Here is a 5631-nt window from a genome sequence, read left to right on the forward strand (position 1 = left end):
CCGCTTGCAGCGCCGCGAGGAGGGCAGGGTGACCTCCTCCTGGGGGTTTTGGACCCAGAAGCGCTGGACGGGGCGCTCCGCCCATAGTGGGTGTCGGGTTGGCTGGGCACCTGCTGGGCGATTTGCTTTACGTCTGTTTGGTTCGCTGGACCCACGTTCTCCGAGGCGCGCGGCGTGGTGTCTCCCTAGAAAGTTGGGTCTGCTGCTCCGTGGCGCTGCCAGCATTCGCAGGATCAGCCGGGTTTTTATTCTCTCTCCGCCCCCCCCCCCCCCCTCTTATTTTTCAAAATAGAACTCGAGCCAAAAACATGTCTGTTTGTATTATGCACTTACACTGATTTTTTTAAAACATGATTTGCTCTATTTAGGCAGGATTACTAAGCAGTCAGTTTTGCCAGGTGAAGCGGAACAATCTAAACCTTTTTCCCCATCTGTCCCCCTGCCTTTGCCCCTGGGGTGATGGGTAGGAAGTTGCTTTGCTATTTTCAGAGCAGTCGGCCCTGGCCCGGGTTACTGATGTATAAAGTCTAGAACAGCGGTTCTCAACCTGTGGGTCGCGACCCCTTTTGGGGTCGAACGACCCTTTCACAGGGGTCGCCTAAGACCATCGGAAAACACATATATAATTACATATTGTTTTTGTGATTAATCACTATGCTTTAATTATGTTCAATTTGTAACAATGAAAATACATCCTGCATATCAGATATTTACATTACGATTCATAACAGTAGCAAAATTACAGTTATGAAGTAGCAACAAAAATAAGTTTATGGTTGGGGGTCACCACAACATGAGGAACTGTATTAAAGGGCCGCGGCATTAGGAAGGTTGAGAACCACTGGTCGAGAGGGCTTGCTGGCCTGCAACAGACTAGACCCTTAGAGTGGGGGCTGCCCTTGGGCAAGTGCTGCTGGCCGGTGAAGAAGCCAGCTCAGCAAGAAACGTCACTGAGAGTCACAGGAAACCAGACCTTTATGGGTCTCAGAGGCCCTTTAACCTCAGCGGTTGAAAGGCAGCCAATTGATCTCTCTCTCTCTCTCTCTCTCTCTCAAAATTTGTGGGACAATATCCTCAGGTGAGGATTAGCAACAAAATCAAAGATAAATCAATAAACTCCAGAAGTTTTGAGAAACGATAGATCACAACCCAACTAAACCAAAAGTAATTTTTTATAAAGAGAATGAACGTTTTTAGAAAACAAAATCCAGATAAACAAGACGGATTTTATAGCTCCTCGTTTTCAGCCATTAGAGAAAGCTTTAAATGCTCGTTTTTTAGGTTTCTCTAAATCTTCCTTTCTTTTCTTTCCTTTTTTTTTTTTTTTATTGATTTCAGAGAGGAAGGGAGAGGGAGAGAACCATTGACCGGCTGCCTCCTGCACGCCCCACACTGGGATTCCAGCCGTGAACCAGGCACAGGGAATTGAACTGTGACCTTCCAATTCGCAGGCCGATGCTCAACCACTGAGCCACGCTGGTTGGGCAAAATCTTCGTTTCTTTCGTTGTGGGTCCCCTTGGTGAGCAGAAAGAAACGTGGTTTCTGTTCCTGCTTGGGCTTCCCATGAGTGAAATAATCACATGATCACATGACTAGAGATACAGGTGCATCTGTGATGAGGGCTTGGAAACAGGCTATGAGGCTCTCGGGGGAAACACTTGAAACTGGTGAGCACCCCACATTCTCTGCTGCAAAACCATTGCCTTAGCAAGGGTCCTCCGGACAGTGGCTGGTGACTTGGGGGGCGGGGGGTGGTGCTGGGCAGTCCCTTGGGAGCTGTCAAATCTTAGGGGCATTCTTGGCATCACCCAGGTGCAAAGAGGACTAGTTCATCACTTGGTCGTATGTAGATTTTGATGGGAATAAAGATCCTTGTGCCCGGCCGGTGTGGCTCAGTGGTTGAGCATTGACCTAGGAACAGGAGGTCACGGTTCGATTCCCGGTCAGGGCACGTACCCGGGTTGTGGCCTTGATCTCCAGTGAGGGGCGTGCAAGAGGCAGCCGATCCATGATTCTCTCTCATCACTGACGTTTCTCTCTCTCCCTCTCCTTTCCTCTCTGAAATCAATAAAAATATTTTAAGAAGGGAAATTTTTGAAACGAGGAGCTCTCGTGGATTGAGCTACTTGGGCAAGCGGCCGTCCCCCTCCTCTGTCCCCCTCCAGTTGGCAGGGTGGGGCCCAGAGCAGGGGCGCAGAGCACCTTCGATGAAGGTGTAAGTGGCGGTGGGACCAGGCCCAGGTTGAGGCTGAAATGTAGAGACCCTGAGCCCTACAGGGAGTGGCCCCTTTCTCCATGAACTTGGAGCAAGTGTACGGGAACCCAGTGTTATTTTGTTTCTGAGGTATTCAGTGTCAGGAAGGTTTTCTGGTGCCCACACGTGCTCAGCCCACTGGGTAGCCCAGCCCTGCCCCTCTCATGCCCATTGTCCGTGTTCCCTCATACCATGTTCCCACGTGTCCTGTTGGTATGTTAAGACAGCCCTAACCACGGCAGGAGCTGTACCTCCTTTTATTTAAAGAAGGGAGCTATGTGGATACGCCACATGGAACGACTGTGAACATAGAATTTGAGGAAATAAATTGGGTTGCACACTAATTTTAAAAAATATTTTTAAGCAGATGATGAATACATATGGTATCTTATATGAGGGAATCTGACAAAAAAACCCTTATTAGGACATCTGGCTTCCTCAGAACTCATTCGATAGGATATATTGAAGCCAGTCTGGGCGTCGGCATTCGTGGGGTTCAGAGGAAGTGAGGGGTCATCATCAGTTTATAACTTATCTTCATAAGGGCAGTCCCAGAGGTTGCCACATGACTGTCAAGTGCTGGAGATAAAGAGCGGCTGTGTGTGTGTGTGTGTGTGTGTGTGTGTGTGTGTGTCTGTTTCTTAATCAAGAGACCAAAGAAAGCTGAGTTGAAGAGAAGGAATTCCACTGTTAATGTGTTAATTTTTAGGAAAACGAATATAAGAAGAACAGCACCTTTTTCAAAAATTCAGCTACCCACTCGAATAACAGTATTTTCAACCTTTTGCAGCAATTTCGGAAAATGCCCCCTGAACTGCCTGAGCAGAGCACTTCGATCTTAAGTCATTTGTACCAAGACCTGCTGTCTGACATGTTGCAGATGTGCGTGGAGACGTGTTCGCTTGACTTCCATGCCCAGCCCCCTGCCCCCCGCCCCGTGTCACCCTGGGTGTCGGGACGTGCAGCTATCTCTCTACAGCCGTGGCCCGCACAGTGGCTCTCCAGGCTTTTCCCACTGATAACCCTTCATCTTATCACCTTGGCCTTAGCTGCAGGGCTCACCAGGAGCCCGCGTGGGCTGACGGGATAGGAGTCATTGGTCAGAGCCCTCGGCTGCACCTGGAAGATAGGAGAGCCTGCGAGGCCTCTTGCTGTCCCAGTGAGCCGGGCAGTGAACAGGGGCATAGAGTTGGGCCTTCGATGAGCCGAGGGCCCCTTGGGCTCCTGGGAGATTATAACGGGGCTGCCAGCCGGGAGGCCCTTGGTGTGATGGGCCGCTGTGTACAGAGCAGCTCTTCCCACACTTCCCAGGCCGGCTCCTAGTCTCACTGTGGAAGGTACATCCCCCCACCCGCCACCCCCCACGTGTGCATTTGGGGCCTCTGGTGCGGGGGTGGGGGCAGTAGGCCTGGGAGGGCGCCTCTCACTTAAATTCTCGATAAGGTCTTGTGTGTGTGGCTTTAGATTAGGACCATTCTTGGAACCCAATGCCGCCGGGAGCTCTTGCTGAATCTGTAGTTAGATTTTATGAAGACAGACCAAGAAGTGACCAAAATAAACAGAGGCTAGGCCTGTGGGTGCCGTGAGCGAGGAGAGGGCGGGCAGTGCTCAGAGCGGCCGTTCCCGGGGCCCAGGCCGGGCAGAGGTGCTGGCCAGGACACTGAGGCTGCGCCCTGGCGTGGGGTCCACTCCAGGAAGCCAGGCGTGTCTGTCCACCGGGGAAATGCCGTATTTCAAAGAGAACATGAACATTCGCAACACCTTTTTCAAAAATTCAGATACCCACTCGAATAACAGTATTTTCAACCTTTTGCAGCAATTTCGGAAAATGCCCCCTGAACTGCCTGAGCAGAACACTTCGATCTTAAGTCATTTGTACCAGGACCTTAACACAGGACCTGCTGTCTGACATGTTGCAGATGTGTGTGGAGACGTGTTCGCTTGACTTCCATGCCCAGCCCCCTGTCCCCTGCCCCGCGTCGCCCTGGGTATCGGGATGTGCAGCTATCTCTCTACAGCCGTGGCCCGCACAGTGGCTCTCCAGGCTTTTCCCACTGATAACCCTTCATCTTATCACCTTGGCCTTAGCTGCAGGGCTCACCAGGAGCCCGCGTGGGCTGACGGGATAGGAGTCATTGGTCAGAGCCGTAGGCTGCACCTGGACGATAGGAGAGCCTGCGAGGCCTCTTGCCGTCCCAGTGAGCCGGGCAGTGAACAGGGGCATAGAGTTGGGCCTTCGATGAGCCGTGGGCCCCTTGGGCTCCTGGGAGATTATAACGGGGCTGCCAGCCGGGAGGCCCTTGGTGTGATGGGCCGCTGTGTACAGAGCAGCTCTTCCCACACTTCCCAGGCCGGCTCCTAGTCTCACTGTGGAAGGTACATCCCCCCACCCGCCACCCCCCACGTGTGCATTTGGGGCCTCTGGTGCGGGGGTGGGGGCAGTAGGCCTGGGAGGGCGCCTCTCACTTAAATTCTCGATAAGGTCTTGTGTGTGTGGCTTTAGATTAGGACCATTCTTGGAACCCAATGCCGCCGGGAGCTCTTGCTGAATCTGTAGTTAGATTTTATGAAGACAGACCAAGAAGTGACCAAAATAAACAGAGGCTAGGCCTGTGGGTGCCGTGAGCGAGGAGAGGGCGGGCAGTGCTCAGAGCGGCCGTTCCCGGGGCCCAGGCCGGGCAGAGGTGCTGGCCAGGACACTGAGGCTGCGCCCTGGCGTGGGGTCCACTCCAGGAAGCCAGGCGTGTCTGTCCACCGGGGAAATGCCGTATTTCAAAGAGAACATGAACATTCGGTGCATAGCTTTAAGGGTAGAATACACACCAGATTTGGAAAGGACTTAGTATGAAGAAAAGTAAAATCTCGTTATTTTTATCTTGATTCCATATTGATTCCTATTTTTGGATAATTTGAGCCAAATACAATGTATTGCTAAAATTAATTTTACCTGTTCCTTTTACTCTTTTTTTTTAAATCTTTATTGTTGAAAGTATCCCATATGCCCCCTTTTCTCCCATTGGCCCTGCCATAAAGGGAGAATGGCAAACATACTCTTTTCAATGTGAAGGGAACATTTTAAATGACACGGGCGGGCCCCCCTGGACACGCCTGCAGGCCAGTGAGCGCTGGGGTCCAAGACAGGCCTCCCTGCTGTCACTATGGCACAGGCGCCCCGCTCCCTGGCACACGCTCACGGTCGGGCCTTGCACCAGGCCTGCCAGGGAGGGCTCAGTCTTTGTTCTGCCGATTCCTCTCTGAACCTGACCAGTTTCCTACACTTCCTGCTTCCTGCTCGTCTCCCAGCCCCGTGTCTTCACTTCCTTCCCCGCCCGGCCGCAGGCTTTATCACCAAAAGCAGTGATATTGAGAAAGGACA

At 52.0% G+C, this 5631-nt stretch overlaps 1 protein-coding gene across 1 annotated transcript in view; it reads left to right on the forward strand.

The window, feature by feature from the left end:
- Window positions 1-5631, forward strand: part of ABCB10 (ATP-binding cassette, sub-family B (MDR/TAP), member 10) — a 24782-nt gene that overhangs the window by 4236 nt on the left and 14915 nt on the right. The window lies entirely within an intron of this gene.

The sequence above is a fragment of the Myotis brandtii genome, unplaced genomic scaffold (genome assembly GCF_000412655.1).
Source record: "Myotis brandtii unplaced genomic scaffold, ASM41265v1 scaffold1026, whole genome shotgun sequence".
NCBI lineage: Eukaryota > Metazoa > Chordata > Mammalia > Chiroptera > Vespertilionidae > Myotis > Myotis brandtii.